This window comes from Helianthus annuus, chromosome 15, assembly GCF_002127325.2.
Source record: "Helianthus annuus cultivar XRQ/B chromosome 15, HanXRQr2.0-SUNRISE, whole genome shotgun sequence".
NCBI lineage: Eukaryota > Viridiplantae > Streptophyta > Magnoliopsida > Asterales > Asteraceae > Helianthus > Helianthus annuus.
In genome coordinates this window covers 52,968,101-52,981,840 of record NC_035447.2, presented here as the reverse complement: position 1 = coordinate 52,981,840, position 13,740 = coordinate 52,968,101, and the positions used below count along the sequence as shown (strand labels likewise).

General features: G+C 39.7%; 1 long non-coding RNA gene and 1 pseudogene across 1 annotated transcript; one reads left to right on the top strand and one right to left on the bottom strand.

Annotated features, from left to right (window-relative positions):
* The first annotated feature begins 1,274 nt into the window (after positions 1-1,274).
* On the top strand, positions 1,275-2,956 carry LOC110909675. Its single transcript, XR_002575530.2, has 2 exons — positions 1,275-2,441; positions 2,538-2,956. It is a non-coding gene; the product is annotated as an uncharacterized LOC110909675 (long non-coding RNA).
* A 2,567-nt stretch (positions 2,957-5,523) lies between these two features.
* Positions 5,524-13,479, bottom strand: LOC110913712 (annotated as a pseudogene).
* Between the last annotated feature and the right edge of the window lie 261 nt (positions 13,480-13,740).

Genomic DNA, 13,740 nt, shown 5'->3' with positions numbered 1-13,740 from the left:
AACCCTATATATATAGAAAACCGTAGAAAACCCAACCTCCCGATTTTTTTTTTGAAAAAAAATAACACATGTAATGTACATGTTTTTAAGAGTTTTGGACCAAAAAAATCGAAAAAGCGCCGAAGGAATGTTTTTAAAAAAATAAAAAAAAATCAGCAAGTTTCTGTCTTTTGTGCCTAACACATGTTAGGCAACCGGACATTGCTGAAATTTGTTTATTTTTTTAAAAAACATCCCTTCGGCGCTTTTTTGTTTTTTTTGGCCCAAAACACTTTAAAACATGTATATTACATGTGTTATTTTTTTCAAAAAAAAAAAAAATATCAGGAGATTGGGTAAAAATGGGGGGAGATTTGAGTTTCCAGAGTTTTCTAAAATTTTGAGGGTTTTTTGTCTAACATTACCCTATATGTGTAAGTATATATTTTTTCATCTTCTTTTGTACAAATTACAAACTTGAATATAAAATTATGGAAAAAAATATAATTCAAGAGATAGTATAAAAACCATGTGTGTTCGGAAAAACTAACTAACGATGCAATAAAGCAACACGTGTGTTTACTCAAGTGAATTTATCCACATCCATACCAAATTTTCGAAATTTATTAAAGGGATATTGGATTTTATCATTGTCAACTATTGTGTATTGACCGCTGCTACTTTCAACTATCACTTTGACTTGTGTCACTCTAGAGTTAACCAGCCACTAGCTAAGTTAGTTTTTTTATCCTACATGGCTATTTTATCCAACGTGACAAGATGAAACGAAATCAGATCAATTATAACCCTTACACTTATTCAAGACCCTTCATTGTTTCATAAACCACAAGATCATTCACTCGCAACCGATCAAGCCCTAATCTATATCAATCCAAGACATCGATCTGAGGAACCAACACCACCACACATATCGAAATTCGAAAACACTCGCTTTTGGTCGCCTGCTAGCCTATTATCTCCAACCCATCCTATCTTCGGCCATCTTCAAACTGCCGCCACTTGAAAGTTGTCTGATAGTTGGTTCTAAATTGATGAAGGCAGGTTTGAGAATTGGTGGGCGTATGGGCATTTCATGTTGCCGGAGTTGACCCACTATAGAAATGGAACCTCATATAACACAATAACGATATCAGATTTTCCCAAATCAATTTCAAGTATTGATAAACAAACCTACCTTCGTCAGTGTACAACTATTATGGAAATTAAGTAAAGTTCAAAGTAGCTTTTAGATATATTTGAAACTGAGAGTAAGAACCAAAAAAGAGGTTTTTTTTTTTTTTTTTTTTTTTTTTTTTTTTTTTTTTTTTTTTGGCATAACCATCATTCCATCATCGTCTCCATCCCTTACTCTACCTCATACGACGTCATATACAGCGTCCCCTACACCTCCATCTCCAATCGCCACTGTCAACTCCATCACCTCCATGCTAATGCGTCGTGAATGAATCAAAGATTATGACACTTAAAAAGCCATCGAAGGCGCGTTTAAACCTAATCAAACATGTCTAATCGCCGGAAAAAATGGTCCCTAATGGGACGTTAGTCCTTGAGACGACGGCGGCGCTGCGTGTTGCCGGACTTAGGCTTAATGACATGGTGGCATTGATTGATCAAAAGCAGGGTGGAGATATTTGTGTTTAGCAGCTACTGAATAAATGGAATTAGGTATTTGTGGTGAAGTAAAGGATTTTGTAAAACATGCCCCTCTAGTTTAGTGGTTGATTCGATATGAAGCTTAAACTTTTTATCTCACATACCAGTGTGCCATGTCATCTTGCCACGTAGGATAAAAAGCTAACTTAGTTAGTGGGCTGGTTAACTCCGGAGTGACACAACATACAAAGTGTTAAGTTGGGAGTGGTAGAAATCAAAGTGATAGTTGTGAGTTGCAGCGGCCAATACCCAACAGTTAGGAGTGATAAAATCTAATAACTCTTTGTTAAACTGCTTTTACTTCTTTTTTTTTCCAAAATATCTACAAGATATAAAAAATAATAGTATAAAGAGAATTAGGTGAAACTACATTTTGCAAGAATTAGGTGAAACTACATTTTGCAAGGTTGACCATGTTAATCTTTGTTAACCTTGATTAATTCTTGAGTAGAGTGCAATTTGCTATCTTGTGGTTTGGTCAAGATTTTCTGTTGAAACCCTATCTTTCACTTTTTGCCAGATGAAATACCTTAAGGTGGGTAATCCATCACACCCTGCCACAGACCATTAGTCAACCGTTAGGTTGACTGTTACTTTTAGGGGTATGGAAGTCATTTCATCGATGAATCTTATGGACCACACCTTAGGAGCACCCTTATCTTCTCCCCTTCACATTCTAACACCCTTAGATTACTCACACACTCATCTTCATCCTCTCATCGCATTCACACACACCACCGTCGGATCAATGTAATTCAATGTGCAAATGGAGACTGAATCGATCATAGGTACGATTCCCAAACCTCTATTTCACTTTCTTAGTACTGAAATCATGTCGTTCACACACCTCATTAGCTTTATTTCACTTTCCTTGTACAATGTAGCCGGATTGCAGGTGTTGGAGACCTAGAATCACCACACGGCGGTACGGGTCACGGTTGTTTTGAGGTGGTTGAACGATTTCGCGTTCAACCTTTGTGTCGTCTTCCCACCGCCACCACCAGATCACCGCTATCACCACCGCCGTCACCATCACCGTTTCCACCATCGTCACCACAACAATGCCATCACCACCACCATCCCCGGTCTACCCTCACCACCACCATCACAGAACCACCTTCACCAAGACTAGAGTTGTTCTTTTCTTTTGATTATGGTTTAAGTATTAGGTACTAAGTTTTGATATGTATAATTTTTGCAACATTAGGTTTGGTACTATGTGGTTTGATTAACTTTTCATATGTATAATTATGCAAGTAACTATGTTTCATTATATCTATATATAATTAATTTTTGATATGCATCTGTGGATGTGTATTTGTTCATGATATGTATAACTATGCAACTTTCAATGTGTTTTTGTACGTGATATGTATAATTAAAGTTTTCATAATTCAGGTTTTGATCATAGTTCTTTCGATGTCGTACAGTTCATGTCAAACAATTCTTGTTTGATGTGCAGGATTATAGTATGCACAATTCATGATATATTTAATTAAAGTCTGTATATAATTAGGTGGTAGTATGCACAACTGATGATGATCACTTGTATTCAGTTTTGGTGCCTAATTGGAATGCCCACAGTGGTACTGTACAATTGTAGTATGCATGTTTTTGATGATGATGGTTTAGGATCCCTTGATTTTGGGTAGTGCGGGTCAATCACTTATTCATGGTGGTGGTCACGACACAATCGATTTAACATATGTTTGTTCATGCATGTTGCAGATGGAGACATAATCGGTTTGACATATTAAAGTCAAAGAATTTTGAAATGATGTTAAAATCGTTGACTAATTAAAGTCAATCTGGTTGTTTTTAATTTCCATTGAGTTGCATATAGGATAGTGTAAAAACCACTGGGTGGCATATTGCAATAGTAAAGGGCTAAGACTATCTTTTCACATGGGTTTTAGACAACTAATAACAGTGTTGTGGTAGGGTGTGATGGATTACCCACCTCAGGGTTTCATCTGGCAAAAAGTGGAAAATAAGTTTTATCAGGCAATCTGGACCAAACCACCAGACGACAAATTGCACTTTAATCTTAATTCATTTTTGATCGTAGAATCAAATCTTGTTGCATTTTAATGTTTCCACGAGTGAGATTGACAAGAAGCATCTATATGACTAATAACATAGCACGGCAACCTGTATTAAAACCGACTTCAAAACAACTTTGAAAGCAAAACTAACGAAATATATATACTAGTTATTATTAAAAGTGTCTTTAAGGGAAATCCTGCTAGTTATTATTAAAAGTGTCTTTATGGGAAATTCTAGTGGTAAACGGTGTATTCTATAATCAAAAGTTGAAAGTTCAAACCATATACCATATGGAGTGCAAATTGTGTCCTATTTATTCTAAAAAATCCTAGGGATTGATATGACTAACGGAATTTCGATACTAGTTATCCTGGTGATAAATTGTTCAATAATCAAAAGTTGAAAGTTCGAACCATTTAGAGTCCAAATTGTGTTCTCTTCTTTATTCTAGAAAATTGTAGGAATTGATGTTCATTTTTTTATTCAAAAGTGTACGTAATCTTTTAATTAAAAGCGTACGTAATCTGAAGTGAGCTAACCCAATAAAATCTAAGGGCCAAAGTTTTATGGGCTCTGAGCCTGACACTTAAAATCACATTTATTTATCACATTACTTGTACCAAATGTTTTTATTGCATTTATTGGAGACTTTCTTTACGTTAAGTTACTAGTATCCACATTAGTACATAACATTTATAATACTCTATTTGGGCACGTTGTGGGCTTGGTGAAATTTCACGTTTTCAGTTTTTGTGTGGCTTAGAATCGCCGTTGTCAACTAACTTCATATTTTTGTAGGCCCAAAACAAGTGACATTAAGAGTTAAGACTACTGGAATGCTACTTGATGAGTTGATGTACATTATCATTTATTACCTGCATTTAATTCAAGGGCAGTTTTCTAGCATTGTTAGATCGTGACGGCTTTTTTTAAGCAAAGGTAGAGCTACCACGGGATTACGTAGCACATTTGGGTGCGATCTTCTGATCCTGATGTGATCCTTCGATCTACAATCTTGGTTTTAAGACCTTAAACAAACCTTGATTATGAGCAACCAATAATCTAAACCAAGATTTATCAAGAATTTAGAATCACATTGAAAAAGGATTTTATTACTTTGATTTTCAGTATTACTTTTTCGTCATTTCTTAGAGCATCTCTTACGCTGAACACACACGGGCCAACATGGCCGAACAGTGGGATGGGGGCATTGGCGCACCTATCCCATGAGGAAACGGTGTGATTATTAATAAAATCCGCCTGCTTTACCTTCTACTTTTAATTTCTTAAATATGTCATTTATCGATTTAACCAAACCATTGTAAGAAGAATGAAAACAAGGAGTGATAAGTATATATTTGTTGTTTATGAAAATATATAAACAGGGAAAAGAATGAAGGATAATTAACAAGTCATTCGATATTTTTTTCCCTTATAACGGCATGATCCAAGCCAAACCAATTTTTTGAAAACCCGAACCAAATTGATTTTTTTTAAACGAAATATTTTAACCTGAACCCGTTACTTGATGTGTCCATTTTGCCATGCTTACCAGTTACCACCAACCATGACACTTTGGATGTCGTATGCTTGTATTGTCCATATGTGATAAAACAAAGCAGAAGCAAATTGACTAGCTTCAATACATAATCCCATTACTATAAAGTTAAAATAGTAAATACTACATACATGGCATAGTTGCTTAAAATCCTATTACTGTTTGCAGTTAGTTATTCAGAATTAACAATGGTTGTTGAAAGAAGAATATATGCAGATTTCATCCAAAATATATTATCTAAAATATCTTGATTTACCATCCTTTCTTTACCATCCTTCTACCTCAGTAATTGTCAACTGATTGATCTCTGATTCACTCACATATGATGGCAAACTACGAACGCGTGTTTTAGAAACAAAAGCGGGTTCTTTAGGATCTGGAAGGCTTTCAATATCCATCCCCAACATACCAAGCACACCAGTCATGGTTGGCCGGTCTTGAGGGTCTTCTTGAACACACAGCAGCCCGATAATCGTACATCTCAACACTTCAATCGAATTGCATGATTCGGCTAATGCTGGATCTAGTAAATCTAATGGCTTTTGCTCTCTCCACAAGCTCCAAGCCTGAAATGCATCAAGGCTTAAATGAAAAGCTATAAAAAGATTTGTTTTCACGGGGGGGGGGGGGGGGTGTAAACAAGCCAAGGCGCTCATGAGCTACTTGAGACCGGCTCGCTAAAAACTTGATTCAATCCAACCTTAAACAAGCTCAAGCTTAAATATTCGCTCGTTTATTAAACGGGTTTGGCCTGAGCTCGTGTAGGTTCGTGAGCCAAGCTCGAGCTTCAAACATAGAGCTTGAGCTTCGTAAGTTAGACGAGCCAAGCTTGAGCTTAGACGAGCTCTGACACGGCTCGGGTTGTTAACACCCCTAGTTTACGGTAATCTTTAGGAACTCACTCACATAGGATATAAGGCTAAAGGCTTCTTTATTATGATAATAACCCGTGTTTCTTTTTCCACTAATCATCTCAAGCACAACTACTCCAAAGCTAAATACATCTGATTTTATTGAGAAGAACCCATTTAGCGCGTATTCTGGAGCCATATAGCCGCTGCATTAGAAGAACATAAGGTTCTAAATGTGAAAAACTAGAACTAGATTTTAACGAATGTGAAATGTACATACTAAGTTCCAACAACTCATGTGGGATGGTCGTTTGTATCTCTGCCTTTAACTATCTTTGCCAAACCAAAGTCAGATATCTTGGGATTCATATACTCGTCTAATAACACGTTGCTTGCTTTTAAATCTCTGTGAATAATCCTCAACCGTGAATCTTGGTGAAGATAGAGAAGTCCTCGAGCAATTCCCATAATAATATCAAAGCGTAACGCCCAATCAAGACGCATACAAAGCTTCCTATCTTGCAAAAGTATCGTCAAAACAAATTTAAGATTATTCACAAAAAAAGTACTTGAAATAAAAGTTAAAGATTGAGAGGCTTATCAAATATGAAGTGGTCCAAGCTTTTATTAGGCATGTATTCATAGAGTAGTATCATTTCATGATTCTTCATGCTGTATCCCAAGAGCCTAATAAGATTACGATGTTGGAGTTTGGCAATTAATAGCACCTCATTCTTGAATTCCTTCAAACCTTGTTTAGACTGACTCGACAACCTCTTCACCGCCATTTCTGCTCCTTCTGGGAAAGTTCCCTGCTCAAAACAATAAAACGGTCCGGTCAGGTCTCAATAAGATTTGCTAATAACCAATACAATCGAGAGTTAAACTCACCTTGTAAACAGGACCAAATCCCCCCTGTCCAAGTTTATTTGCAAGTGAAAAGTTCTCAGTTGCAGATAATATTCTTTTAAATTCAAAAAATGGTACATCAAGACCTTTTCTATCTTCTTCACTTAGTACCCCTCGATCTACAATACATAAATTATGATTTTAATAGCCAGTGTTCAGTAAGAATCATATATGCTGCACATATGTAGATAAAAGGTACTAATTTGTAGCATTTATGTAAGAGGTTTACTCAACTTGATCCTTCTCATTGATCTCTTCATAATTTATAATACAAAGTAAATACAAACTAGATCTCCTATAATCATGGAGATATCTATACAATAATAATCAAATCAATTGCCTAAATATACAAGATACTATTACACCCCCGCAGTTGAAGCATCGGGAGGACCGATGTTGAGACTGGAACGAAAATCGTCAAATAAAACACGCGGGAAACCCTTGGTGAATATATCGGCAATCTGATGGCGAGAAGGAACATGTAACACACGAATGTGACCGCGTTGCACCAGTTCATGAACGAAGTGAATGTCGAGCTCAATGTGCTTAGTGTGCTGATGTTGCACATGATTACCAGAGAGGTAGACGGCACTGACATTATCACAATAAACCAACGTAGCGCGTGAAAGAGGATGATGGAGCTCGAGAAGAAGATTACGCAACCAACAAATATCCGCAACCACATTAGCAACACCTGATATTCCGCTTCCGCACTTGAGCGAGAAATAGTGGACTGCCGCTTGGAAGACCAGGAAATATGATTGTCACCGAAATAAACACAATATCCGGACGTAGACCGGCGAGTATCTGGGCATCCAGCCCAGTCAGTGTAAGCAATCAGACGAATGCTGGAAACAGGTCCAGGATGAAGGCCAAAATGAGCCGTGCCCTGAAGATATCGAAGGATGTGTTTCAAGGCGTTCCAGTGATCAATCCGAGGTACGTGCATATGCATGCAAATCTGCTGAACAACGTAAGATATGTCTGGTCGGGTAATGGTCAGGTACTGTAACGCACCAGCAAGACTACGAAATGTCGAAGGATCATCATGAAGCGGCCCCTGGTGAGCAGATAATTTGGATTGCGTATCAACAGTAGTAGCAACCGGTTTGTAGGAGTCCATAGATGCCCGATGGAGAATGTCTCGAACATAAGCCTGCTGAGATAAAAACATAGTATCACCTTCCCGAGTTACCTGTATACCCAGGAAATAAGAAAGTGGCCCCAAGTCTTTCATAGCAAATTCACCGGACAACTTGTGAAGCAAGCGTTTACGAAGATCCTCGGAGGACGTGGTAAGAATAATGTCATCCACATAAATGAGAAGATCAGCAATCTCATGACCATGGTGATAAAGGAAAAGAGAGTTGTCAGATTTGCTTTGGCGAAACCCCTGTAAAGTGACAAAGTCGGTGAACCGCTGGTACCATGCTCGTGGTGCCTGTTTGAGACCGTATAAGGACTTCCGTAGCAGGCAAGCATGATCAGGAAAGTCACGGTGCCGAAACCCCATGGGTTGATGCATATAAACTGTTTCTTCTAAATTGCCATGTAAAAAGGCATTAGTGACATCCAGCTGATGAATTTGCCACGACTTGGACAATGCAAGTGAAAGAACCAGCCGAATAGTAGAGGGTTTAGCAACGGGGGTAAACGTATCGCCACAATCAACCCCCAGCTGCTGCTTACGACCATCACATACCAAACGAGCTTTGTATCGTTCTAAAGTACCGTTAGACCGAAAGTTATGTTTAAATAACCACAAGCTACGTATAATGTTCATGTCAGGTGTTCCGGGTACAAGCTCCCAGGTCTTGTTTTTAAGAAGTGCACTAAATTCATGGGACATGGCATTATACCACTCTGGAGTGGACAAGGCAACCTGAGGACTCTTGGGGATAGGTACAATATCAGAGGTGAAGGGTAAATATCTGTTTGGGTTTAACAATACCACTCATAGAACCAGTATGAATTGTGCGAGTGATGAGAGGGGGTGGGGTAGGCTGATCAGGAACGGTTTGGGCGGGGTGGGGCTCGATCTGATGAACGGGTGAGTGTGGCGGGTTGGGCTCGGTTTGATGAATAGGTGAGTGTGGCGGGTTGGGCGGGTTTATTTGGGCTGTTGGGATGGAGACGGGTTGGGTTGGGCTTAGTTGGGGAGTGGCAACAGTGGGTTAGGTGGGGGCGGACGAAGGCTGGGCTGGGGTAGGGGTATGATGTGGGCCGATAGGCTGGGCTTGATTAGGGGTATGATGTGGAATGTGGGCCGAAGGCTGGGCTTGAGTGGTGGGTTGGGTAGTGTGAGATGGGCCGATAGGTGTAGGCGAAATGGGTGAGGCATCGGTAGGTGGAGTGATGGGTGGGTTAGGGGTTATGGATTTGTGCGACTTGTGTAGATAGTCCCACACTAAGGGATTAATGTTCGGGTTAAGAAAGTCGTAGGAGGTCGGCTTAGAGGGGGATTGTATGGTGTAAGGAAAGAGAGACTCTTCGAAGTGAACGTGGCGTGAAATAATTAGTTGATGCGTAAGATCGAGACACTTGTAACCACGATGGTTGGAGGGATAACCAAGAAAAACGCACGGGTGGGACCGGTAGTCAAGTTTGTATATGGATGTGGAAGGGGTTAGAGGGTAACATAAGCAACCGAAAACACGAAGATGGTCGTATTCTGGTAGACAGTTATAAAGCAAGGTCGTAGGGGATTTAAAGTGGTGAGTTTAGCTTGGTAGAATGTTCAAAAGATAGGTGCCAGTTTCGAGGGCATGATGCCCTATATTAGGGGGAAGGGAGGCTTGGGCTAAAACTGAACGAACCATGTTATTAATGGTGCGGATTTTACATTCCGCTTTACCATTTTGGGAAGACGTGTAAGGACAAGAAAAACGGAATTGCATGCCATTATGATTACAAAAATTGTAGAAGTTTTGGTTTGCATATTCTTTGCCATTGTCACATTGGAAATGTTTGATTTTACGTTCAAATTGGGTGTTGACTAAATTGTGGAGAGTGGTAAATGTTTGAAACACTTGGGACTTAGTGGGGATGGGGAAAGTCCACAAGAAGTTGGTAAAATCGTCCAAGAAAAGGATGTAATATTTGTGACCACCCGTGCTAAGTACGGGTGATGTCCATAGGTCACTGTGAACAATGTCAAAAGCTGAACGAGTACAATTAATAGAATCATAAAATGGCAACTTAACACTTTTACCAAAAACGTAAGATTGACAAAGTGTTTTATTAAATTTTCCAAAATCAACAAAAGAAGATAGTTTCAAAGACTGTAACAACTGTTTGCAAGGATGACCCAAGCGTTGATGCCAGCGATCTTGAGACACAACCGCAAAAGCAGAAGATGAGGTAAGTTGAAGGGGAAGAGGTGCTGTCAAAGGATAAAGATCGCCTGTGCTATTGCATCGTAGGATAGGTGCCTGAGTTTTGAGATCCTTCACAAGAAAACCACAAGGATCAAATTCAATAGAAACTAAGTTATCGGTGGTTAGACGACGAACAGAAATAAGGTTTTTGATTAAGTTGGGTGCAAACAAGACATTGTTAAGTTTAAGTGGTGGATAGGGAGGGGGAAGGACCTGGTTGCCTTGTGCCAAAACAGGGATAGTCATGCCATTACCAACAATTATGTTTTTATTAGTGCACCTATTAAAATTAGACGGGGAGTATATACCTTGCTCATTAGTCGAGTGAGATGTAGCTCCTGTATCCATCACCCCATGGTCCGACTGATTGAGTGCCAAGGAGTAGAGGGCCTGTTCGATGTTGGTGGGAGAATAACTGGCTTGATGCGCTTGATCCGGTCTTGGGCCCAAGATGCCTTGAGAGGATGGAGGATTGGGTCGTGAGGGGTACGGACATGGGGGTTAGGCCGAATTGTTGGAGTTGAGTAGCTTGGCCATTGGGAGGCGGTCCATTTATTCGGAAAAACAATGTATGGATGGGCCGGTGTTTGTTGCTGGTTGTTGTACCGGTTGGAGCCACGACCCAAGTAGGATCTGCAGCGGCCACGTCCGCCGCGACTCCGGCCACGCCCCGTGTCGGATGGCTGAAAGAAAGCGGGTTGTTAGGATGCGCCGTTGGACGAGGTGGCGGTGGTAGTGGCAAGAGCAGTGGCGACAGCCTGAGAACCCCGAGTGGCCTGCCGTTTCTTCTTTTGTTCCTCCATGTTCAACCGTGACCGAACCTCGTTGAAATCCGGTAAGGGGTCTCGGTTTTGAAGCACTGTGGAGATGCTATCATATTGTTCAGTAAGACCAGTGAGAATTTTGATGACCAACATCCGGTCATCAACCGGAGACCCGACACTCTTGAGTTGTTCGGCTAGGTGCTTCGCATGCTGACAATAATCGGCCATGTTGGAGAAGTTCTCGAGAGACATATTAGCGAATTACTGGCCGAGAAAGATGGCACGCGTATTTTTTGTTGTCATTAAATTCACTTTCAACTGCGGATCAAGCGGCATGGGCGGTCTGACCCGGTTGCAAGATAATGTGTAGAAGAGGCGCAGAGATGGTGGCGTATAACCACTGGAGAACCACAGTGTCCAGTTGGTTCCATAAGTTCTCAGCCGCACGGGCGGCGGCCCCGGCTTTGGCGGCGGCGGCCTCATTAGATGATTCGGCAGCAGGTTTGAGAACAGGTTGTTTAGGAGACAAGTGATCAAGCACTTCATATATTTGACAGTGCACCTTGAAGAGGGTTTTCCAGGTGGTATAATGTGTTGAGTCTTTTTCCAGGATAATGGGAACCTGCTTTTTGATGTTAGAAACGGTAAGGGCAGGGTGAAGTTTAGACTCCATAGGTAGAGAAGAAAGGAAGAGGAAGTAGGAGGGAGGAGCCGATGGCAGTTTAGAGGCAGCCGGCGGTGGCGGAGATAGGGTTTAGGGGAGGGGATCGAAAAAGCTCTGATACCATGTAAGAGGTTTACTCAACTTGATCCTTCTCATTGATCTCTTCATAATTTATAATACAAAGTAAATACAAACTAGGTCTCCTATAATCATGGAGATATCTATACAATAATAATCAAATCAATTGCCTAAATATACAAGATACTATTAATTTACCTTGTGTTTTCATCCTTTTGTAGAGTATAACACCAATGCTGCAAAAAAACACAAGACCCAAACATCCTGAAACGATCCCTGCAATTAGCACTTTGGTATTGTTTTTACGGTTATCAGATGAAGAAACTTGATGTAGATCTTGTCTGGATATGTTACATTTGACAAAAGCTCTAGTGATATGTTATTCAAGCTTTCGCGATTCCAATGCAGACATATACTGGAGATAAAAGTATACGCGTTGCAAAGGCAATAATTCAAGCACGCATTGCTGCATTCTGATTCATCTAATTGCTGGCCTTCATTTTCAGGAAATGCAGACAGTGAGATCTCTTTGAAATAACTTAAGACGAACATTGGCTTCTTTATCTTAAAACTACAGTTCAATACACTTTTTCTCACACACCCATCAGAGAAACTTCCTAGATTCCAATCACTTGGTGATCTAGGCTCGAAACCAGTCAAGCAATTGCAAGACGGCAACATCTATGAATTGCAAACACCAAATGGACCACACCCGCCGTAAATATCACAAACTTCATGTGGTTGAGACCAAAACAAAGTCCACTGCCTGTTGCTTTCGAACCATGACATCTGCTGAATCTGCCCCGAGACATCTAAAATTAATCTAGAAATTATTGAAGAATCGGATATATAATAAGTGAAATAACTCTCGTTTCCATTGTCTACATAGCTGAATTTATAGATATAATTCAATCTCATTTCAGGTATTAAACTAAAGATTTGACCATCCCAACTACCACTTGTCCAATACTGTACAGATCTATTCCACATGACTACAAACTGCTTTCGATCTTGGTCAATCTCTAAGGAAAAGGGTCCCGGCGCAGGATTTTCTATAGTTTTCCATGAACTAATAACCTGCTTCGTATTCGTATGCTTGTTGTATAGTAACTTCATACCGGGGCAAGAGAGTATGAGTTGGATGATCAAAACTTTGCCAGATTGGCGGGCTTGAAATATTTGATCCATATCTTAAAACTAAATTACCATCATCATGAAGAACTACTGATGCAGGTGTAGTAGTAGAAATAATGTTTGTTGACCAAATTTGGATGTTTGACTCATCTAAAAGTACTAAGTTACCATCCATTATTTTCAGTTTAGAAGAACTATCAGAGATACGTGTTTCTCTATTTGCTACCCAGACTATTGTTCTTGTGCTGACTTTTTTGTACCAAATTCCTATGTAATAGTTGGGAGACTTACCTGGTTTAAAGAAGCCCATTTCAAAATTTCCATCAAGAGAAACAAGTGTCTGGTTCCCAGAGATAGATTGATTTGCATTTAAGGTATCAGCTCCATATGAGAGAGGAGGAATGATAAAGAAATAGAAAAGGAGTTGTGAAACTATTAATATCATGCTTTTGCTTCTGCATATGCTCAAATTAGCATATTCCCACAAATTATAATCATGGCAATCAGATAAACTTAAAAGTTGACTTGGACTGTTTCACTCAAAATATTAAATATATGGCTTATGGATATAATAATTAAAACATTTAAGATTCCTTTACACACCAGCATTGGTTCATAGTATTAATCAATTGCAATTACTTTGTATCCTTGAATTAAATGGCATCAGCAAGTCGTCGCCCTCATGTTCAAAGTGCACACGCGATAG